This window comes from Condylura cristata, unplaced genomic scaffold, assembly GCF_000260355.1.
Source record: "Condylura cristata isolate star-nosed mole 26May11 unplaced genomic scaffold, ConCri1.0 scaffold00002, whole genome shotgun sequence".
Lineage (NCBI taxonomy): Eukaryota > Metazoa > Chordata > Mammalia > Eulipotyphla > Talpidae > Condylura > Condylura cristata.
Window position 1 is genome coordinate 78,037,004 of NW_004567103.1, and position 26,151 is coordinate 78,063,154.

Consider the following 26,151-nt stretch of genomic DNA (forward strand, 5'->3'; position numbering starts at 1 on the left):
TGAGCAATTTCAGAAGCTAATATATATATTAATTATCTGGACATAAGATGTAAAATTTAAATGCATTTCTATAAATATGCAGTAGTTACCAGAGAAGCATTTAGTTCACACATTCTATTAATAGCCACACTGTATACAAGAAAGATCTCCAAATCAACAATCAACCTCAATGCAAAAATCATGCTATACTATTTCTAGAAAAATGAATATTTGGATTTCTTTATACAACAAAAAAGTTGCCCAGATTCATAGCATATACACCCATAATGAAGTGTATATATGAACTTATTCAAATTAGGACATATATTGCATTACTATGATGGATAAAACTGACCTGGCAGGTTGGTTTTAATTTAAAAAAAAAATTAAGTCTACTTTCATATATTCTAGAAGGCAAAGACTATTACCATAAGGCAAGCATTCTTCAAATGTTTGAAATTGTATGAAATTTCAATTTAATAACATATATTAACTTTATTTCTTTTATATTACTAACAAAATTATATATATGTATATATATATATATATATATATATATACCTTTAGATACATATAAAGATAGATGATATATAGAATATATGTAGAAGTATATCAATTGTAATATAGAGGGTCATTTGAAAAGAAAATCACTTCCTAGTCTTGCAGTCCACCAGCCAATTTGAATTTTATTTTTTCTATGTGTGGAATGAATGGCTTTATTAAATTATCTGCACTATTGTGAGATTTTGGCTATCTTCTTTGGGATATTTCATGAGAAGATTTTTGAAAGTTGGAGTTTTAACTTGAAATTTTGTATTGGAAAGTTTAAAATCCCACTTCAGCTGCTACATTTTACAAAGCTTAATACTGTAAAAACAATTAAAAACAGTTCATTTTTCCCCCAAATATTTACCAATGCACAACTGTAAATAGGGAATGCTCAATAACTTTGAGATATCTGGGTTACCTCTATGAGAAGATTAACTTTAGTTGCTGATGCCTTAGTGACTGTTGGGTATTGATTTGCTATTATGAAGTCATTACCATGAAGATAGATGTCATTTCTGAAGTTAGGATGACAGTTCATGTGACTTCTTGCACAGAGGCTAGTAAGTACTGAAACTTTGAAGAAGTCCTTAATATAATTGACTTTTAAATTTTCTGAAGATAGGATGACAGTTCATGTGACTTCTTGCACAGAGGCTAATAAGTACTGAAACTTTGAAGAAGTCCTTAATATAATTGACTTTTAAATCTTTCTCAATTTCTATTGGTGACTGAATTTTAGTCTAATTTTACTACTAATAGTTTTTTTTTAAATTTTTATCTGTTGTCTAAATTCATAATAGAAATATATGCTAAGGTTGGTTACAGGTTAGTAAAAAATGAGATGTACTTTTTTTGCCAAGTGGAAAGAGCTTAGAAATCTATCCATAGACTCTTTTCATTAAATATCCTCACTTTAAAGATACAATTTACTATATATTTTAAGTTTTGTGGCAGGCATTTATTAATCTTCATTAAGATATATGAGTTAGATTTTTTTTGTATATACCACATTTAATTAAAAATAAAATAGCTATATATTTTGGTTTTATTTATTATTTTGGTCATTCACTGATTAACTGACTTGCTGGATGAGTTGGGTTGTCTTCAACATGACATAAGCAGTAGTTCAGTGCCTGGTTACACATTATCTCATAATTTTCAGGGTAGCTTTAGACAATAAATTTTTTCCTGAAGATTTTTCTTTACACCCATGATGAAGTGTATATGTGACCTTTTCTTGGTTTATTCAAATCAAGGCATATTCCATTACTATGAATAGCTTATGGGTTTAAATTTACCTTTTAAATTTGCCAGTTTATTTCGTCTTTCAGTTTATTTATTTTTATTTTAATATGTATTATTTAACTGCTTTGGGAAGCAAAAGAGTTACACTAAAAATAAATAAAGATACAGAAAAACAAGATTTAAGATGGATGGAATAGATGTAGATACAGTATACTTGTGAATACTGTACTTGGAAACAGATACAATCTTTCTAATCCATTTTGTGGTTTCAAAAAAAAGCATGTGATGCATAATGAATTTATAGATTACTATTAAATGGAATTAAGCATCATAATAAAGATATCAGTTATCAAAAACACTTCAGACCCCACAACTGACAATGAAACTAAATAGAGTTGTACAAAGCAATTGCTCTAAGCAGAAATGTGAATAATATCACTAGGTGATATATTAATTTATTTTAGTATATGGAAATGCTACCGCAGATCTATGAATTGGCCATTATCTCAAATTGCTTTATCTTGCTGTAATGATGAATTGCACTAAGCCAAGTTCAAACTCTCTTCCAGAAGTTGAGCCAGTACATCAAAGAGACAGAGCTAAGCTACAGTCCTGAGACCAAAAAATAGTGGGCCAGACAGAAATGTCTCAGGAAGTAATTATTAAGTAATGTATCCTTCTACTGAATCAACTCTGTCCTGCCATCAACTGACATTATCGACTCTTCTAGAACTCTGGAACCTAATCTAATCCAAAATTTATGACAACCAAAGAGCAATTTACTAAATATAAAGGCAACTGAGTTTTGGTAGGGGAGTATTGAAGAATTACACTCAGCTAGCAGAATATGAATGACCTGGGGATGACAATCCACATTCCTGGTGTAGCTTATTGGTGTAGGTACTGATATTTTAAAATCACTATGTCAGTGTGTTTTGACTGGTTGGCTGTCTTTCTCAGTTTGGATTGCTGTAACAAAATACCTAACACAACACTAGAGAAATTAAATCAATGGAGTAAAGGCAATACTGTGCCTTTATCTATTCTATCTAGTATCATATATTTAGGTTGTTTTATAGCGATTTCTTCCTATATGATGTCTGTGTTGTTAATTTGCTTCTTCAACAAATTAAAATTATTATTATTTGGCAAGGTGCTCAGGATTGGCAACTGTAGCAGTAAAAGACAGTGATGTTCCTGCTCTCATTATACTTCTGTCCTATTGGAACAAGACAAAGAGAAAAAAAATAAACAAAATAAATACATACATGAATAAATATTTTTACAGTTGTTATTGCCCTAAATAAAATAGAGGTACATAGTAGAGTGATCACAGATACAGTTCTTTTGACTGTGATAAGGGAGGGGCTTTTTAGAGGAAATATTTGCACTGAAATCTAACAGGTCTGCATATGTACTGAGGAATAGAATTTTAGCCTCAGGAAACAAACTGCAAAGACAAAAGACACTTAAAAAGAAAATCAATGATCTTAGTGTTGATGAGGAAAAAAAGGGGAAAATCAAAAGGATAAAAACAATCCAGATTAGGTCAGGTCCTATAGGCTAATTAAGTTCTTTGAACTTCATAATAACAATAATGAAAAAAACCTCACATATTTTGTATAGGGATATAATGTGACCTTATTTGCCTTCAGAAAATGTCACTCATTGTATGGAAATAGAGCAAATCTTAAGGTTGGAGACTATTTCCAAGGAAAAATGTAGTAGCCTGAGTTGGGTATTTGGAGGCCTGAACCAGGGAGGCACCACTGAGGATGGTGGCAAATAGCTATATATGCTTATTTCAGGGCCAAAGGAGTCACAATGGATTTATTTTAAAATGAGGTAAAGACAGAGATTGAACAGGTTTCCATGAAAAGAGGTGGGAATGAAGAGTACTTCTTCTATGAAGTTGAATATTGACTTTAAATTAGGATATTGTTTCTAGTCAGCTAGGTGAGTTTGTAGTATACAGCAGAGGTAAATGCTAGAGATTTACATTTTTTTAATACTTGGCATAAAAATGATATTTGAAACTAGGCAAACTCACCTAAAGGAGAGTATAAGTACAGTGGCAAAAATTGCCAAAATCCCTGGGATTCTTCAACCTTTAGAGTTGAGCAGATGCAGCAGAAATGGAAAGCAAGTGAAGGTGAAAAGCCAAGCAGACATGATGTCAGCAGAGACAAAGGAAGACAAGCTCAAGAAGAAAAGGGATATCTATTATGTAGAATTCTCCAAGATCGAATATGCTGATTAAAGGCAAGTTATAAGGGTGTAAATTGCAACTAACCACTAAGGATGAACATGAAAGTTAGGTTATCTGAACTTAATTAATAGGGGACCCTTGGAAAACACACCCAGCTCCAATTTTCAGACATACCGAGATCAAATTTCCAAGTGATTTCTATTCAGAGTCTGGGAGTGGTATTTAAAATTTTGACAATTCCAAAGTATCCTAAGTTATTAATTTAATATCCAGTGCTTCATTCATTCATTGCATAACAGCAAAGCATCTACTGTGGTTATTCATTGAGCTATGAAGAGCATTTACAAGGAAGATAGGAGCCATAGAGGTGCTAAATAAAATGGAATAGGTATAGGCACTTGTGTATGACAAAGTAATATGATTACTTTGTAGACAAAGTATGGATGACATATGGGAATTGCCTGAAGCATATAACTTTTTCTGTATGTGCTTTACTAATTGCGAAAACTTGTTATTTTTTTCTTTTATGCCCACTATTTTTAAAGGCTCTATTAATAAATGCTCCCTACTTCTAAGAAGCAGGTGCTTCACCATTTCTCAGAGGTTAGGTCCCTCATCTTCAGGTTGACCTCTGCCTACCACTCACCTTTCCATCTCAGGGTAGTTCATCCATCCCATTGTGAATTTGATTAATATAAAAGTAACAATTTCAAACCAACATAATTTGCACAAAAGGAAATTTATTACCTTCAGCTAAAACAATTCATGGTACAATAGAAATGTTATTTTAAAAAAATCAGCCATTTGAAAGAGCCAAGCTACTTTGATGGGTTTTTCAGGTCTCTCCAAACACTCCTTTTATCACTGCACAGTATTAATGAGTTCAATCGTGGGTTGAACTCCTTGTGTTGCTTATAGAGGTAGCAGGAGATTGATGTCAGTTTTACAAGTGTATTTATTGAAGTTAGTCTGTGTGAGACCATGACGAGTTGAATGGATTTTAGAATCATGCTCACTGAAGTGAAATGTTATTGATGTTAAATTTAAAACTGATTCTGCCCTTTATTAGTTACTGTAGTTATTTAATTGAAGGTCATTTTCTAATAGTGGGTGATGATTTCATTATCATGTATAATGATTTCCTGATTTTCCTGCTTGCAAGTTTGTCTGCACCTGGAATATAATTTTTTGTTAATGTTAATTACATCTTGTTACTCCCTCCTTGAAATATGTTAGTGTTTCCTATAGTTCTCTATGTAAAATCTGAGACAAAATGTACCATAAAATAAGAAATAAAATCAGCATAACTGTAGGTGAAACCCAAATTTATCATATCATTTTTGACTTGGATATAACTCTTCTCCTTGCTTATGATTTGACCCAAGTCTCAAATGACATGCCTGTCAGTCCTTAAGTCCAAAGACTCTTCTTTCTCACATGTTTTCTCCTTTCATGGGTAGGGTTGGAGATTTCTTCTAGTGTTTCTATAACCTAAAGTATTGATAGGGGATGAACAAATGTACCTGGAGTGATGGGAATATATAATTAGAATAGTTGAGTTCCTTCCTAGCTCTTGATGTTCTGTGAATAACAAGGTAGGGTTGACCACAGAGACCACAAAGAGTTATCACCCCAGCTGTCAGATCTGCAATGTGTACTCTTGGAAACTCATTACATTCAGAGACACTGAGACATCTTTTTTCCCATTTCATATGAATGCTGCTGAATGTAACTATACTTACACAACAAATATTCTGAAAATTTGTAATCCCTCAAATACAGCAAACATTTTTTGTTGTTGTTGTTTTGTTTTTTAAGTTGTCTCTTCCTCATTTCACAGTACTAACTTTCACTTTTCACAGTAAAAATGTTGTAGAGCAAGACTCTGCTACATGCATTCTTTCTCAGCCCTGGGCTTTCCTGACCTCAACATGTAGTTTTTTAACATTTTCTTTGGAGATGTCTCCTCTCCAAGTAATCTGGAAGGGACACATGTGACAGAGCCTGAACTAGAGTCCAAATCAGTTGCACTTATGTCCCTCTTGGATAAAACTTAGCCACACATCTTTACCTAATTTCAAGGATGCTTGAGATATACTAGTACTAGACTTAAGGAGAGGATGAAATGGTCTTTCTGCTGAAACTGTTTTTCCTTTGCAGACTATTTTACTTCTATCCTGTCATAGAAAAGAATGAAAATATTTTGCTCAAAAGATTGTGTTATTAGTGAAAAGCCTGGTTTGGAGATCAGTCTGACTTTTGGAGGGAAGAAATAGGAGCAATAGGCTTGGCTATGATATACTACTCTAGAATATTGTATCTTGTTCTTTGATCATGACTTTGGTGTTTTTTTTACACTGGCTAAAGTGTGTCTTTCTATCAATTATATTCCAGTGGCAGTTATTTTGGGGGGGAGTTATGTTATTTTTTTGCTTCAATAGGTGTTGGAAGAATGGGGTACATATTGCTACCATCATTACCATTTTGCAGGGGAGGAAATTTAATTGAGAAAGTGGATACTTTAGATACTCAATAAGCAAGTAAAAGGCACAGTCAGAGTTTGAATCAGGGAGTCTGGTTCTAGAATCTATATGTAATGAGTACACTACACCATGTCCTGGCTAAGAAGGAAACAAACTTAGGTAAGTAGCAGCCAGAAAGTTTCCATAGTCTTGAAAATATAGAACAAAATAATAAGTTTTAATTTAATAAAATATTTAGGAAGATAAGGTAATTTAAAAAATAAATGAGATAAGAAAAAAAGAAATAAACATTAGTTAAATAAAGTCTAGTAAATAGCATTTTAGAGTACCATGTGTATGCCTAGCACTGTGTTCAGAATACAAAAATGAATTTCATATGCTTTCTCTGATACAGTACATAAGCCAGTATAGGAGACAATTACATATAACATAATAATACTTCTGACGCTGGGGGTTCCTTGTCTCTGACTGTGGCCATGAAAGAATTTAAAGCCATATGTAGGTAAAACAAAGCAAAGTATATTAAGTGCAGGATGAAAGTACACCTGAGAAGAGGTCTTGGTGGCAGAGTCCAAGGAAGAGCAACTGAGAGGCGAGACAGAGGACTCCTGACTTAAAATGAAGTCCAGGGGGCCATTTGCTCTGTCCCTTTCTAGGGTATACTTAGCAGGTGTTCACATGGCTCACAGATCCAGGCAAGAGTTTGTTTCTACATCATTTCCCCTTCTAATGTGATACAGTATAGCTTTATTAACTCTGAAGTCAAATTGAGTCCATCTTCACCCCTTATCTCCTTCTTAGGCTTTATCATTCTGCTTATAAGTTGTATTCTGCCTCTTTCCTTCTATGTGTTTCTTGGCTTCTCTCAGGTTTTATGGGCTTTGGAAGTTGCTTCCTGCAGTCCTGAGTATAGTTGACCATTTAATTATTTTTAATCATTGCTTCCTTGCCCTAAATGCCTATCAGTGGCATAATCTCTTTTCTCATTTATTCACTTAGCAAATATCTAATAAATATTTATCACATGACAAATAATCTGCATTTACACAGATTGCGGAGTGTGAAATTGGAGGGACCACTAATAGACAGGGGGTTAGGAAAATGTCAGATAAATATGAACATGTAGTAAAAGGCAATTTCTGACCCCAGTCTCAAAGCTCTTGCAGGCATATTCAAAAGTGAGGCAGAGAAGAATTGGAGTGAAGGTTCCTTGGTAAAGGGTGGGATGGTATTGGTCCAACCCTTGACAATAGTGGTAAAGGAAAACAAATAGCCAACCAGTTTTATTCCACTATTAAAGAAATATGAAGTAGAAAATGTACATGTGGTATTACTAGCTTTTATCATTCCAGAGCCAATTTCATGATGATTCTATCACTTGGCAGTCAAGAATGCATGGGGTCCAAGATTTTAAGTAGAGAGCTGAAGGTGAAATTGGGAAACTCACATGGATGTAAACTTACCATTTTAGCATGGAGGCTAAACATTTTAGCAAGCAGATACTGTTCTAAGAAGCAAGATATGTTTATTACAGTGTCAGATGAAACCTTTCCTAAATACCGTAATGTATCAGGAAAGTAGGGTTTGAGTTTTATGTAATTTCAAAAGTGCAAATACTGTTTTCTAAAAATATCAGAATTACTGCCATCTGATAGAAACGTCCATCAGAAACTGATGATGTGGTTAACTTATCCATCTTTGTGCCCTATGATATAATAGATAAAAATATTGTGGATATCAAAGTCATTAATAATAATTTTCATGTTATTGGGAGACAAGCACAATTACACAATTCTTTTTTTGCCAAGATAGAAACTTAAAAGAGAGACATAAAATCTATAGGGAAGTATAACTGATAGTCAGTTATACTTGAAACTATTAAGTGATAATAGAATCAGATAAATGTCATTAAATAGTCAATGCCCATTGTCTGTCAGTAGTGGCAATAGTAATGCAAAGAACAAACATTTTGTAACAGTTCTGAGTGTGTGAACTTCATAGTTAGTCATCAGAGATTTGTGGTGGAGGCATGTAAGAGGGTGAACGGTCAACACAGTGTGTAATGTTACATGTCATTTTCAGTCTTTCCTGGAATAAAGTAAGGAGCCAAATCATATTGATTTGCTGTTAAAAATAACACAGGTTTTTAGTTGAAATTTGCTGATATTTGCAGCATATTGATAGTGGTCACGTATGTTTTACATATGTTCTACATATTTGAATCAGTTAATTTATCGTATATCTTGCCTCTGTATCTAATTCCACATTAAATTTGAAGCAACAAGCAAAATGAATTAATGTGAAATAAATGGTAAAGATGAAATAAGTATAATTAAATCATACTAGTTATTTATAAAAAATACTTTTAGCATTACTACTAAGTAATTTCTTTTAGTATTACTACTAAGTAAGTACTAATAATTATTAGCTATGTTCTCTTTTGAGCTAAGCAGCATTTTAGTAATGGGCATGTTCATTATCTCATTATTTTTTATAACAGTTACATTTGTTGTGACTTCATCTCACAGATACTGAAACTGAGTCTGAGTGAGCATAAGTATCACTCTCCAAGTTAACAGCTTGGGAAAGGCTAATAATAAAATCAGATTTGGGTACACTTTCCCCATTACTCAAAATCCAGTGTCAGCAGGACACAAATATTTGTCCATGAAGGTGGATATAACTCTAATAGCTAATCTGAAATTTAAGCTCAATTTCTAGCTTCCAAAAAATATATAGGTTATTCTTAAAGTAATAATTGCAAAGAAATAAAATCAGAAAAAGCAAAACATCACAGAAATTTCAGAAAATTTAAAAACTAGTTACTGGTATAAGTAATTTTAAAGTAAGTATAATTTTAGTATATACTTGACATTTTTTATAGCCTCATACAAATGTAATGACTCTGGGCAACTCTTAACTAACAGCTTGTGTCTGTGCAAACTTAATCACCTTTCCTTTTCCTAGTAAACCTGTCATTTAAAAATAAAAACACATAAGAAAATTTATTTAATGACTCTGAGATTTTTGTCCCAGTATAACATATAGTTTCATTTTTGAGAATAAATTATGAATAATTTTTAAGAAAGTTAAGAAAATTCAAGAAAAAAGTGTTAACTAATTTAGTGAATAATTAACTGGTTAATTATTATTTAAAAATGTGTTTGCCTATGTATAAAATGACAAAGCTAAATAAAAACTAATGGTAATACATTCAAACACTAATATATTCTAATAAAGTGAGTAACAAGTGTATTTGAGCATATCACATTTTTGGTTAATGCAAAGAATATACTATACTCTGCAAAATTATATATGCACACAAAGATATCAGGTAAAACTAATTTTATTAATATTTGTGACATATTTTTTTTGTTTCTAAATTTCTTAGTTCCTTTAATTATATGTATACATGTAACCTTTTAATCACATGTAAACTGGAAATCATGAAAAAATCTAAGGATTTTTTTCTTCCAGAACTTATTTTTTTTTGCCACTATCTGAATTTTCTTGCTTTGCTTGAAAAGATAGTTGAATATTGTCAGCAGTTCTGTTAAGACAAGCCAATAAGTTATGTCTATGAATGGGTGTTCCTACACTGAGACTAAACTATAAAGTTCTCTACACACATACTCTCATATGTATATATGTATATAAACAAATATGTATCATATACATGTATTCACATATAAGTGTTTTAAAATAAATTGTTGGTTTATATATTTAAAATATGTAGTACTTAATATAAAATAAAAACTTAGTTTCTTTTTCAGATTTGCTCAAAGTTTTAATTTATTTGGACTTGTTCTAGTTGGAACCTGAAAATTTGAGGCCTACACTAAATGACAAAATGTATTACTGCTGTGGGGCCCATGAGCTAATTGATGAGATTTCCTTTTTAATTATTAGTTTATATAACAGATTATTATCAAAACTTCATTTTAAAACTTTCTAAGATTGTATCTCACTAGGTTCTGGAGAATGTAGAAATCACTTAGCAGACTTCATTTCACAGAGGAGAAACTGAGAAGGAAATATGTACTAAACATTGCACAGCTAATGTCAAATCCCTGATTCTTATACTTGGAATGATTGAAGGACTTTATTAAAATTTTTTTATTAAGATTTTAAACCTGAAAATTAATCACTTCCATTTCTGTAACAAAAACTTTTGAGTATTTGATATATTCTGGGCACTCTTTTAAGCAAGAGAAAGGAAAGAACTTACTCTGAATATTTGGTGTCGTTGAAAACCCTGATATACAAGAATTAAGTAGTGGTAACTGAGCAATATCACTGACACGGAAGTTCAAAAGTATAGTGGAACATTTTGTTATAAATTTATTATGTGTAAAAGGTTTAAGTTGAAAGGGATATAGAAGGATGGGCATAACTTGATAGACTAATTAGAATGTATTCCATAAAAATGAGAAGAAGTCTACTATAATTACATGCATTTAAAGAAAGAACTTTCTTCAGATTATTACTGAGAGAATATTACTAAATTAGCTTGGGGTCAAATTATACAGAAGGGGAATTTTCTGACAAACAGTTTTCAAAATATTCTGAGGGCAATTGTTAGACTAGAAGATTTATGAGTCAAGTTGTGACAAGGAATGTTATATTTATGTCTTTAACAATGAAGATAGAAGGAAGGAGAGACAACAGGTGTTATAATCTGACAACCTGAACTTTAATACCTTTTTTTGTATTTATGCATACAGAACCGGGGTATAGGCCAGAGGTGCAGGGGTGATGAGGGGTTTCACCAGAGACAGAGTGGGGAGTGGAGCAGTCAAATTGATGAGGAACACTGCTGAGGGGTGCAGCAGGAGAGACAAGGAGAGGTCTGCTGTGCCATGAGGGTTACCTCCCTGGTGTGGAATCGAACTTGTATTGAAGCAGCTGCAGCTGGCTTCACAGTGCTCGCTTTAACCCATTGCTCCACCAGAGAGGGCCCTGAACTTTAAAACCTTTTAACATCTGTTGCAGTGTAGTTACTTTTGCTTTAAGGAAGGTATGAAAAGACAAAAAAAACAAAAAAAAAAAACCACGTTGATTTAACATCACTTAATCATCACTGTTTGGGATGATTTCAGTGGGAGGTATTTCCATGGTCAGAAATATAAAAAGTTCAGAGAACACTTACTGAAGTTAACTAGTGTTTTTGTTATGATTTTATGGATTCGAGGCCCAGGGGAAAGGTTAGAAACAGGTGCAAGAGGGGGACCCATTAAAAAATATTGATGCCATAATTTTAGAAAATAGAGAAAAATTCAACACTTCCTGTATTGTTTTGTGAGGTTAACATGACTGCCCCAAACCTGTCAAGTATGTTATGAGAAATAAATAAATAAATAAAATGGCTCTGTTTCATCAATGTAAAAGCAAAAAAAAAATCTTTAACAGTATTATTCAATCAAATACATTGAAATATAAAAAAGATACTGCATGAAAAAATGTATGTTTAGCATTCAAAAGAATCAACACAATGATCACTAAAAGAATAATGAAATAAAAAAGGCCAAGGTGATTTAAAGTTGTCAATGGGCAGTCTCTCCAATTATAAATAAGCTGTTTGTTGTATGCTCACGATGTTCTGTAATAGTTCATGTACACTGACATACTTGAAACAATCTACCTATGAGGTAAGAAGTAATATCAACTCTACTTTTCAGATAAACAAATTGTAGAGCACAGCAGTTCTATAAAATTGGGTCACCACTTCTAACTAAAAGTCTCAGATTCAAACTCCGATAGTCTGTTTCTAGAACTGACATTTTTAAAGAACCTGTTTCTTTATGTGTACCATCAATATATAAACATTGCATATGATATAGTTAAGCTGAATTTTAAAGTAACACTCTAGGGAACAAATAGGAAGAGCTGAGCTTGGATTTAGCCCAGATCTGTCTGTCACCAAAACTTATATTCTTGACAAATCTTGAACTGTAAACTATATGACAATTACATACTATCTCTGTAAACATGAGCCATGGCTGCAGCTACGTTCATAGTCTCTTCATAATTTAGTATGTGGTATATTATTTAAGAATGTATACAACTTAGTGTAGTACTCAACACTATTTAGAAAAAAATTAAAATCTAAGGAGAGTTATAGGATATCTACAAATAAAGCAAGAACATTAATTAAAATGCAGAACAAACATTACTATTTTGAAAAGTACAAAAAATTATCAGACATTATATGCTATTAAGTGAAAAAGGAAATAGCAGAAATACATATTAATACATATTAATAATAAATACATAATAATGGTAAAAGAGATGTAAAGAAGATTTAAAAAAAAATTGTTAACACTTTGTTAACAAATTAGTAAATCTCAATGAATGAAAATTTCCTAGGAAGATGTAAAAGATGAGTTTTTAGAAATGAGTTACAGAAACAAAAAGAATTTTTCAGAAAATGAAACTTTAATATTGGAATTTCAAGAAAATCTGCCATGGGGTGAGGTACAATTTAAGAGCTAGTCAGTCATTGTGGTGTTTTAGATCATTCTACTCAAAGGAGTCATTATATCTATCTTAAAATATTGCCTTTAGAACCTTTGATTAAGATTTATTTGTAAGAGGAAGTTCAGAATACTAGAATTGTCATGAACTTGTCAAGAAAGAATCAGCCTTCTCATCCCCATGATCTTGAATTATTCATCTCCACTGACCTTAATTCATCATCTGTGAAATAAAGAAGTTGGATTCCATGATGGCTGAGTCTCTTTAACTGTGTAACTATAAGGAGCATCGCCTTTCGTTTTGCTGGATGATAGAATAAACTTTATTCTAACAGGAAGTGTTTCTTTGAAGTGTGATTTTACTTTACTATTCTTTGCATGGCAAGGAGGTTTATTTTTCACAGTAAATGCCTCCTTTATATGTAATTTAATCTTTAAAAGCATGGAGGAACTAAGGGGAAAAATCACTGTAATATTTTAAACCAAATATTTAAGTGTTCAGATTGCCCCTGTCTCTCCAAATTACTATTTTGGCTCCGGTACAAAAGGCATAATTTGATTGATTGTCAGAAAAATTATACTGTTCTCTAGTTATGCAGAATCACATTCCTTTGTGTGCAATGCCATATAGGAAATCATGGCCACTGAAGCATAGCAAGGAGGCAAATTGCCTCCAACTTTGTTCCTCCAAGGCTCTTAAATTTAAGTTACCTTTTTTAAGTTCATGCATTCTTGGAAATCTCCTAATCTCCAGTGATCTTATAGGGTCTTAATTCTAAATAGTGCCTTAGTAGTAATTTAACTTATTTTGGCAGAGAGCAAAATAAGGCATTGGAAGATTCAAAGACAGACTGGAGGTCACGCTGGTAGAGCCAGTGCTTGACCCAAGCCTTGGATCCTGTGACCACTGACCTCTACTGATCTGGAAAAAAAAAAAAAAGTTTGGGTAACAAGCAGGAAGCTGCATTGCCAGTCTGCGGGAATATCCGTGCCCTGCAGTTTAGAGTATGCAGAAGTCCAGCAGCAGTAGATGATCTAGTTTGCAAGGAATCATCATTTGTGCAACTTAACTCACTAATACTACTTCCCTTTAATTTCCCAGGAAAATAAAAGAATGTAGGAATAAATTATTAACTTGATCAGTGAAAAAGATTATGGCATAATTGCCTGAGGCCTGTAATTCCTGAGCATCAGGGATTTCTGAATTTTCCACAGAGGTATTCAATAAAGGCAGATTATCAGAAGAGCAATTTAGAGGAATAGATGCATGTTCCCCAGGTGAGATAAACAAGTTTCTCTTTCTTTGCGCTTTGACTTCTTTTCTCTACAATTTGTAGTTTATTTGTGAGTATTAAATGAGTTGATCACTCAACCTTATCAACAATATTTTACAGTCATAATTTGTGTGTTTCTAGCATTTCAAAGTCTTAAATAACATTCAGCTTTTCTTTTTCTAAATTTGAAATTACAACATATATGCACGATAAGAAATTTCAAGAATGATGGAAAATAAATGAAGATTGAGAAGAGCTTTTTTTTATTCTTTGGTTTCATTCTCTTCCTTTATCCTTTTATCTGCCCTTCTACCTACAAATACATAGATGAATACATCTATTTATTCATATATAGCAATTAGAGACCAGTTCCGAATGTTGTATTTATTCTGAGAAGGGTATTAAGATTCCTAGGCAGCTCACTGAAAGTTTTAATGATAAATAAAACATAGAGCCATAGAATGGACAAAATTCATGTTTGACAGATTTTGGATAGAGACATAAATGAGTAGAGTGTAATAAACAGTTACATCAAAATTATTATCATTTAGTTGGTTGTTCTATTACTGTAGACTGTACGAATTGTTGCATGACTTATGTAAGCCTAATTTACTTAAAGTCTAAAATTCTTTGCAAGGTAGCTTCCTTCCAACGAAAAAACAGTAAAAGAAAATAAGTAGAGAGTTTGTTGGTACTAAAATATCATGATCTGATGAGTGTATTTTTTCTTTTTACTTGAATGAAAGAAAAAACAGATTTATCATATTTCAGTGGTGTAAGAAGCTACTAAACTGTCTTCTGAAGTGTGTCACCACCAGCAGTGGAAGGTCCTGTTGCTACATTTGCAGACCAGTACCAGCATTTCCTGGTGTCAGTTTGAATTTTGATCAACCTCATAGTTATGTAGTGGTAGCCATTTTAAATTTACTCTGAACTTCCACGATGATATGTGCTGAGGAGCATGTTTTTCTATGTTTGTTTTCCATATGTATTCTTTCTTTCATGAGTTATTTGAGTTTTAATTTTTTCTTTTTATGCATTTTAATAGTTCTTACATAATTTGGATTATAGCCTTTAATCCTATCAGTCTTTTGTAAATATTTTCTTAGTCTGGACCTGGACCTGGCTCTTTAACAACTTGACATTGTTTTTCACATATCTGGTGCTACTAATTTTGATGAAGTACAATTTATCAGTTATTTATTTCATAGATTATGTCTTTTGTGTTGGATTTAAAAGATGTCACCATCCCTGATGTTGTCTATATTTTCTCTTATGTTGTCTTCTAGGTAGAGTTTTTCATTTGATAATTTAGGTGTATGTCAAGTTTGAGTTTATTTTTGTGAAAGGTACAAGTTCTGTGTAGATTAATTTTTATTTCTTTGCACATCACTACCTAGGTGTTCCAACACCATTTTGCTGAAGAGACTGTCCTTACTGAGTTGTATTGTGATTTTTTTTTCCCCTTGTCAAATATAGTTGAATACTATAAAGTGGTACCAGAAATTGCTTTCTGGTAATGCATTTGTCTGGTTTTGGTATTTGTGTAATAGTAGTCTCATGTGATGAATAAGGATATATTCTATCTGCTTCTCTCTTGTAGAAGAGGTTATGAAAATTTATGAATATTTTTTCTCATGTCCACTGTAACTCACCAGTGAGCTCATCTGGACCTGGTACTTTCTCTTTTGTTAATCTTTAAGTATAAATCGACTCATTTAATAAATGTAGACCTATCAGCTTTTCTACCTTCTCTTGTAGCAGTTTTAACAGAATGTTGTTTTCAAAGAATTACCCACTTCATCTCAGCTATCAGTATTGTTGGCATATGATTGGTCACAGTTTTTCCCTATTACACTTTAATTTACGTGAGATGTATATGACGTATGTTGGCAGGGAAAATATGTTCATTTTATAATGTATTTGGCAGCTTAAAAAAGAAATATGCCCAGGAAAAAATGAACTTCCTTGTGACCACAGTCAATCTCAGCTGGATCAACAGAGAAATGATGAAGCCTAGCTGTGGGAGAGAAAAATAAAAACCTTGTTGGAGAAGTCACTGCTTTGTCATTCGATGCCTTTCTTAGCACTAAGAACTTTTCTTACTTTGAAGTGTGCTATATCTGAAATTAATATAGGTATGCCTGTTTCTTTTGATTAGGGTTAAAAATATTTTTTTGTTCAGCAATTTATAAAGCAGATCTTTATGCAATATTTGTTTATGTTAAACGTGGATTTCTAAAACCAATGTATAGTTTAGTGGTGTTTTTGGTGTACTCTGGCAATATGTTCTTTAAGTCATTGACTTTCAACGTGATTATTGGTACAGTTGGATGAATATCCACCATATTCATTATCATTTTCTATTGCTTATCATGTTCTTTTTAATCTACTCTTGTAATCTTTTGTAGTTTAATTGAACATTTTAAGTGATTCTGTTTTTTTCTCCTTTTTTATTATATCAGTTATACTATGTTGTTTTAAAAAAAAAAAAAATGGCTGCCCTAGAACTTGCTAAGTACATTTAGAGAATAAAAAGTTTTCCAATTTGGTCCTTGAAATTTTGTTGCTATTAATTTTACTTATATACAAGTACTCCTAATATATATTATGTATTATTTTTTAAATATACATATAAGCATCTGTAATGGAGTGCACTGTTATTATTTTGAACAAACTTGTCATTTGTGAGATCAATTAAGATTATGAGAGGTTTTGATTACATATTTTTTGTTTTACCTCTGTTCATATATCCTGATGTCATTCCATTTTTTAAATATAGATTGATGTTTCTGAATAATTCTATACTAGTTTGTTCTCTAAAAAAATTCAAGTTTACTGCAAACACCCCCAATTTTAAATTTTCTGAAAAATATTTATCTTTCAGTTTCCGATAATTTTTCAGGGTATAAAACTCTAGAATTTCTAGTTTCCTTCAGTATTTTAATATTTTATTCAACGATTTTCTTTCTTGTAAGCTTTTAGAATAGTAGTTAGATGTAATTCTTTATTTCTCTATATACAATGAGTTCATTTCCTTTGATTTTAAGATTTTTTTCTTTATCTTTTTAATTTTAGTTTTAAAATAAGTGCATTTTTGGCATTTATCCTTCTTGATATTCTCTTAGTATTGATTTCCTGGATGTATGGTTTGGTGTTTGACATTAATTCCTGGAATTTCTCAGTCATTAGTCAAATGTTTTATGTGTTTCTTTTTTTTCTTTCTTCTGATATTTGAATTATGTAAATGAAACACTTTTTGGAATTGTTCCATAGTATTTAGATAGTCTCCTTTTTAAGTCTTTGATTTTTTTTCTTTTGCTTTTAAAGTTTTTATTGATAAACTCAAACTCTAGAGATTCTTTCCTCAGTCATATCCAGTCTCTGTTAGATCCAGTCTTCATTTCTTTTAGATTTTATTATGTCTAGTTGTTATTTTTCTTTCCATTTTTTTGCTTTCATTATCAAAGTTTACATTATTTATACTCTAGCCATTAACATCTATAACAGTTTAATCATAGTTGCTGTAACTTCTTAATCTGATCATTCCAAAAATCATTCTATGCGTGATTCTGATAATTGTATTGTCTCTGCAAATGTGCACTTTGCCTTTTATTTAGGAAGCTTCTTACTTTGACTTGGTAACCAGAAACAATGTAGTGAGTAAAAGGAATTTAGTAGTGTGATGATGAGGTGTGAGGCAGGGAAGTTATATAGTCCTATCGTTATGTTTCATTCTTTTAGTGAACTGAGGCTTCCAGACTATAAAATCCACAGTGTTTGTCAGTATTCTTCCTTCTTAGGTGAGACAGAATGGTTAGAGTGAACTGAACTTAGGTAATTGCCTCCCTGGATTAGTTAGACTGATAAATACCCAGCAGGTTATGTTTTGCTTAACTAGATTCCCTGAGATCAGGTCTTGTTAAAAATAACAGAGTGCTTTGCTATATTTTGGAACGGTCCTTTTCCAGAAGCCTGAGGGGATTTTTCGTCCTTCATTTTCCATGGAAATCTGCTGGATCTAATGGAATAAATTTTACAAGATGATGATCATCTCCCGATACCATAGTACTAGGTCTGCCTGGGTTTTTTAATTACTAGAGTTGTCAAAATTGAAATTCCAGCAAGTGATTAGTTAAAGTTAAGTTTTTCTAATCTAACTCTGGTTGCAGTTTGGTTTCTTCTGCTTTTGAATCTCTGTTCTGGTAAGCCAAAATTTCCTGTGTTCCCTTATCACTTCAGTATGTGGGCACTGATTTTCTTATTGCATAGCACACTAGTTTTGAGTACAGAAGCCTAGTGACTTAATCCAACAATTTACTATCTTCCTTTAAAGTGCTGAGATGATAGTTTCAGCAGGCTGGGGTTGTTTATTGAATGAGTCAGTGTTCTTAAGTTAATTCAATAACTTCATCATTATGCATTCCATTGCATTTAATGGCTACCTTCTGGAATATTTGCTGAGTGAATAAATGCATGAATATGCCTAATGATAAATAGTTTTGAAATTATAATTAGAATGTTTTTCCAGGGACTACCTCTGTGGTAGTTATAGTTCACAGGAAACTAGTGATATAAATGTCAAAGTTGCCTACTTGCATAAAGACAATGGGATTTGTCTAACAATATTTATGTCTTATAATTTTATTGCATTTATGTCATATAATTTTATTGCTTATATCCTATGCAAAGGAAAGGATTAATTTCATTATATCACATTTGTCTATAAGTACTAGTCAATATTTATTTACTTAGAACTTAATGACAACATACAAAATTTGAGGAGGTAAAAATTATAATAAAAGTACTCTAATAAAATGTTCCTGTCATCATAAACCTATGTCTAACACATCCTTGAAGATTGAAGAAATCAAATAAAAGAATTAGTCAAAAAATTAGGCTATTTCGGGCTCTCCCTGGTGGCGTGTAAGAGGTTAAAGCACCACATTGTGAAACTCTCCTGAAGCCAAAACAGCATGAGTTTGATCCCCTGTCAGGAAAGGTCTGCCACGCCATGTGGGTGAGCCTGTGGAGCCTGCTGCTCCCCTAATTCAACCTGTTCTGTTCCCCACTCTGCCTCTGGTGAATCTTCTCACCTACCACACCTCTGGCCTGTACCCCTGTTCTGTAAACATAAATAAATAAATATTTAAGAAGAAAATTAGGCTATTTCTCTAAATTTAGTAAAAAATATTTTAAAATTTTATAAAATTGCCGATTATTCTTATTTATGTTACTGTTTTATCTTTTACCTCAATATCAGACTTCTTGAAAAACAGTAACAGAAGTCACAAATCTTGATAAAATTATACCCAAAAAAATTGTAAAAAATAAAATTATCATCAAATAACAACAGAGATGTTATCTGAGTTTCAAGTGTTCAGGCAGGAGTCCTCCAATTATTTTAATCTTCATTTGAAACATTTTTTCTAATTTAAAATCAGATTTTAACATGAAGGGCATTCCTCCAGGATTTATATACCAAATTAGTGTGTGCCATTTAAGTCTTCCTTCATCTTCTAATCTTTGAAAATCTAATTAGAAAGATATTTTATCCCACTACTATATTATCACCTCAGATATTTCTTATAGCCAGTTTTCCTATTATTGTAGGTTTGATGGCATTTATATTAAACAAGCATCATGTTACCTGTTTGAGCAACTTTAACTTTGTAGTATCCCTAAGGTATACTCATGATCTACTTTATAAAATAAAATAAATTATAAGGTATCATCCTCTGAAATAACATTCAAGTGTACTAATTGCAAATTGATTCATTAAGAAAATGTTTAATGTGCATGTTCTCTTCCTCCATTTCATAATTCTCATGAGAATCATTTGTTGCTTCAGTGGGTTCATTATCTTAGAAAGATTTATATTAAGGTTTAGAAATAAGAGTAAATGACTCAGCAAAGACCATATTTTTATTTGCAAAAGCAAGGTTATGGGAAATGATTGCAAAACATAATACACTAAACTACTCATTTATAGAAGATTTATACTATAATAGATATCTTCTTAATGGATATATCATAGTAGATAAAAAAAAGCTTATGGAGGTTATTTATATTTAAAAACTGGACAAATGTTATTCATTTTTTACTTTTGTAAAACCTAAATGAACTTATATAGTAAGACTGTATAAATGCAAATGTATACACATTCACAAGTGGTTGTAAGAAATCTAGAGAGATTTCGATTAATAAATAATGACATTTGAAATACCAGTGACGTTTGTTTTCCAGTGACTGATGAATACAACTTTTTGTCATTGTTATTTTATGGTCTAGGACTTAATGCCAATTGAAGTCCATCTGTTCTGAACTTTGGAAGAAATAAAACAAATATATACACAGACGGTCACTGACTCAGAGTGGTTCAACTTAGCATTTTCTTTATATTGATACAAAAGAGATATGCATTCTGTCTAAACAGTACTTTGAGTTTTGATCTTTCACTTGACCAATCATATGCAGTATGACTCTGTCTCTTGATGCTGGGTAGCAGGTAGCTCTCGGTCAGTCACATGGTCATGGAGGTTAACAGGGAAGCAACATTCTACAGCAGGTCCTTAAACAATATCCTTCGTTACAATGTCCATGAGAGAAAAACATGCCAGTCAACATTCAGGAGCTGCTTTCCTTATATGTAATTTTTGTATAGAGTAGCAGTTCACGACAACCTATGGATGACTTTAAGTGAAAATTTACTATTTTGTGTTGACAATGATTTTTAGATATGTATTGCCTTTTTGCATCTCATGTCTACAAAATGCCCACTTCTGTTTCCTACTTCTGGTGAGAAAATAAAAGAAGACAAAAGCATCCTGAGCTGAAGCTAAAGATAATTGCTGATTGTAGACTAATATAAGTGTACTGAGTGTATTTAAGGTAAGCCAGGCTAAACTTTAAGTAGCTTAGGTGTATTAAATGTTTTTTTTTTAATTTGCACTGGGTTTTTGAGAAGCAATTCCATCAAAAGGTCTAGGAACATCTGTGCTGACAATTTAGGCTCCTTTATGTTCTATTTTATTAAGAAATGTTTTATAAGCAGAATGATTATTCATATATATATATATAAATCTACATTACATGGGGAATTGACTTCTCACAAGCTGATTATAATTTTACTGATCTTACTTTGCTTTTTAAGTTTTTTATATAGGCATCTTTATGCTATGAATGAGTTCAATTGCAAACAGTGTTTTATTTTTAAATAGGAGTTAAGAGTTCTCATTGTGAGGCTTTCACAATATAACTTATGCCTATGATCTTTTGACAACACTTTCTGTATAATTTTTAAACATGTATTTTCTTTTATCATCCATATATTCATCTCTGACATTATTTATTTCTGTCTTCTTGGACCTTCATTTGACTATCTTCCAACAATGCTTGCCTCCACAATAGGCAAAACTCTGTGGGTGGTGCCATCCGTCTTTTCTTACAATAGTGACTTCATTTTGAGTAAGGAACTTTCCACATATCTTCAAAAGGTAGAACACTACCAAAGTGGTTGCTAAGGATTATTGTTTCTGGTCATAAAATGTGCAATTCAGTTTGATAAGTATAGGCAGACTGTATTAGTTTACTATTGTTACTATATAGAATAAACATAAACTTAATGGCTTAAACAACACAAATTTAGCATCTTAAAGTTCTGAAGTTTTGAAATTTGATGTGCTCACATTGGTCTAAAAATCAGGTATTAGAAAGGATGCATTCATTTCTGGAGGTTTGGAGGGAAAGAATTTACATCTTCAACCTATAGCATCATCCACATCCACTGGCACATTGCCTGTGTCTTCCATTTTAAAGTCCAACATTTATATCTTTACACAGCAACTAGGGAGAAAATTGATAAATTGAGTTCTAAATATGTTGTTTTCACATATTTTACTGAAATGCTTTCCACATTTCAGTTAAATTTTACTGAGTATCCTCTCTTCTATTCCAGTTTTCTCAAATTAACCATTTTAAATCCATTCTTGTCCCAAAGACTTAATGATTTAAAAAATAGAGCCCTCCCTGGTAGTACAGTGAATTAAAGCACTGCACTGCAAGCAAGCTGCAGCCGCTTCAATGTTAATTCGATTCCCTGCCCTGGAGGTGACTCATATGGTGTGGCAGACCTCATCAGCTACTCCCCTCAGCAGTGTACTTCGTTGATCTGCCTATTCTGCTCCCCACTCTGTCGCTGGTGAATCCTCTTACTATCCCTGAGCCTCTGGTCTGTACCCCAGTTCTGTATGACTAAAAATAAATCTTTAAAAAAAAGAAAAAAATTGTTTAAAAAATAACCCCAGATTAGTGACCCTCAACTCTGCCTCATCTAGATAGGAGAAAAAAAAGTTGTTTTTATAATGGGCTACAAGATGGTAGGTCTTCACCCTTCAAGATAGGTATACTGGAGATGGAACACAAAACCCATTTTTAACTTGTATTGTGCTAAAATATGTCATGTGATTTAAACTTATTAATATTTCATGGAAATTTTTTCATTATATTTCATAATATTTTCATTACTGTTTCAGCTTTGGTGCCTAGTATAATTTTTAATTTTTTTTATGTAAAAGTATCACTATAGTAATTCTGCACATAAAGTGATGTGGTATTTGGATAAAACAGTGAGTTTTAGACATAAAAATTTGACCAAAGCTCTTTACCAGCTGTTAAAACATGGGCCAGTTATTTAAACTGGCTTATTCCCAATTCCCTCAAAAAATAAAGTTGAAAATGTCTCATCATTTTCTTTGAAAGTTTATTTTGAGATCACTTAAGTGAGAATAAAGTAAATATTTATGTAAAATATTTAAATTTGCATATTAGAACTTGCAACTAAACAATTTTAAAATAATTACTGAAAAATAATCTTAATTCCCATTGTAGTTTAATCTGTATTTAAGATGAAATATAAGAAAAAATAATAGGTATACAGTATGACTTACCTTTAATCTTCTTTTTGTTTTCTTTTTCCTTTTATTCATTTATGGCCATAGTACATGCTATAAACTGTGATCACCACAATTAAGAATGCTTTTTATAGTGTATCTATTCTTATTGTTAAGTGAAAGAAATTCCTGCATAGATCATCTTAGTAGGTTCATTGGAAAGTAGGAGAGTAAAGTGTTTTCAATTCAAAATCATACACACAGAAAGTATAACTTGAACTAAAAGAAAATGTGAAATAAGTCTATTAACAATAGGCTGAGTGGTACAATAAATAGTAAGGGAAATTTTAGAAGTTTAATATTTTCTATAAGAATAGTTAGTTATTAAGTACTTAGATAAATGAAGTATGTATTAAGCATAATAAGTTTTTTTTTTTTAGGATTTATTTATCTATGTATACAAAAGCTGAAGTATAGGCCAGAGGTGCACGGGGTGAAAGGACTCACCAGAGAGCATAGGGGAAGAGAACAGGCAGATCCACTGAAACACACTGCTGAGGGGAATCAGTGGGCAGGTCAGGAGAAATCTGCCATGCCTTGTGGGTCACCTCCCTGGCTGGGAATCAAATTCATGCTGCAGTGGCAGCGGAGACTACAGACAGCTTCATAGTGCTATGTTTTAACCCACTGCACCACCAGGGAAGTCCCATAAAAAGTTTTTGTATTAAGACTCAATGACAAGTCTGTGATTAAATATCTGTGACTATTTTTCAGATGAGAAAAAGATTCAGAGATAATGAGTAACATCCTTGCATTGGCACTTGTGCTAGAAATGACTACCAAGATTTAAGTCCAAGTTACTTGATTGTGAAGCCTGTGCCATTATAAAAATAGCTTTTAAGAGAGAATTATAAGACTAATGACAGAGAAACCTACTGAGTACAATAACATAAGAAAGTTCACACAATTAAAGTTCAGAGAATGAGTGTCTTCCAAGGTATAAAGACCTAAGTGAGAAGGAAAGAAAGGGGGTAGAGGTGTGATTCTATAGATCTCACTCTTCTTCAGGTCTCAGTAGTATAAGGGTGATCAATACACTCTTCTAGAATGAAATGTTCTTTGCTTTGAAAGACTATCGATAGTATATTATACAAATTGATTTTTCTAAGGAAATTACTCTGAGTAAAATTCATATATGGCTAGGTCCCTAGTCAATAAAACTGGGTGAAATTTCTGTCAAACTTTTTACAAAAATAAAATAAGCCTACCACTTCATTATCTGACTTTGCTTCTCTGAATGAAATACAGTAACTATAACTGTCTATGGTAAAGGATTTGGGCAACTGTGTTTACTGTTTGTTATATTTCCACTTTGTTGATAGTGTTTTCGATGTCACTTAAGTAATAGACAAAAGTTAACTTTTTTTTAAAGATTTATTTATTTATGCATACAAGAACTAGGGTACAAGCCAGAGGTGCAGGGGTGGTGAAAGGATCCACCAGACAAGGTAGCAGAATAGGCAGATGTACTGAAATACACTGCTTAGGGAAGCAGCGGGTGAGACAGGAGAGGTCTGCTGTGCCATGTGGATCAGCATCCTGGCAGGGATTGAATTCATGCTACAGTGGTTGTGGATAGCTTCATAGTGTGGTGCTTTAACCTCTTGAACCAACAGGAAAGGCCCCTAGCGGTTAACTTCTGTGTAACAGTAAGTTATCAACACAAACGTTTTCTTAGAAAATTGCATAAATTGAATGAAACTGTGTATATACAGGCTAGAGACACCAAGATCAGCAAGCTGGAGAATAACTGGAATCTTATCCTGGGGGCCCTGTGAATCATAACAAGCATTTTGTATTTGTTTCAAAGGGTTTGGGAATTTTTCAGTTTATTTTCTTACAAAAATTCATATACTGTTATATTATATTGTAGTATTTACATTATATTATAAGCAGGAAACACTCAGGGTATAATTTGAAATTTAACAATTAAATTACAAAGTTAAACTCAATTTTGGTGCCAAATGTTTTAATGGTTAAAGTATTAATTTCATTTGATGTATTATTTAATGTAGTACAGATTGAAGATATGCTTTTCATACTAGTTTGTGGAACATGAATCAATGATATTATGGCTTGTACTGAATCTAAATTTAGAACATCCTTTCTAAATTTTAATTATTGCAAAGTCTGTAAACTAGTAACAATTTATAATTGTCATCTAAGGGAATGCTAAACTAAAAAAATCACAGTACACTAAAATAGTAGCTGTTGCAGCACTTTGTGATTAAGAATTAGAAATATAAGAATCTCCCAGTAATATTACAAAAGGTTTTCTGCAACAGGACAATTGAGTTGAGACTTGAGAGGAATGAACAGTGTTCGTTAACACTCTGAAAATTTGAGGACATGTTTAAGGCAGAAGGAAAAGCATGTTCGAAGAAGATATGCAGACAATATAAAATGAATACACTGTAGAGCAGAGTATATACATATTAGTAGGATGTAAAATAGGAAGGATGGGCAAGATTTGTTAAAAGTACTCTAAGAAATCTGGAATCAATGCAATATGGTGACCATATTACAGAGATGTATGCTTTAATTCTTGTGTTTATTTCTATTCTGTGTAAAGCCAGGAACAGTTGCCCAAGGAAACTGTTAATTTCCTGCCAACAAAAAAACCAAATAGCTATTTCCAATACCATTGTGTGAAATTTAATTTTTTACAATAAAAAATGTACTAGTCATTGTCCAAGTAATTCACTTATTAGATTCATGACTCCTCTGTGATCTTGTTTTTCTAATTATTCCTTGCTCCTTTATATACCCCTTCACAAACACTAAATCATTACCATCTCATCAAACTCACTTATCAAGATAAATCAACCAACAAATAAATAAATATTAACATAAATCACTCATGACATGATTTGGGAAAAATATAGACAGACTTAGCAATGTGCAAGTGAAGTGTTTATATGATCTTCTCTGCTTATTGACATCATGAAGACAAAAATAATTCTTAATAGACCTCAAAAGGCAGTATTA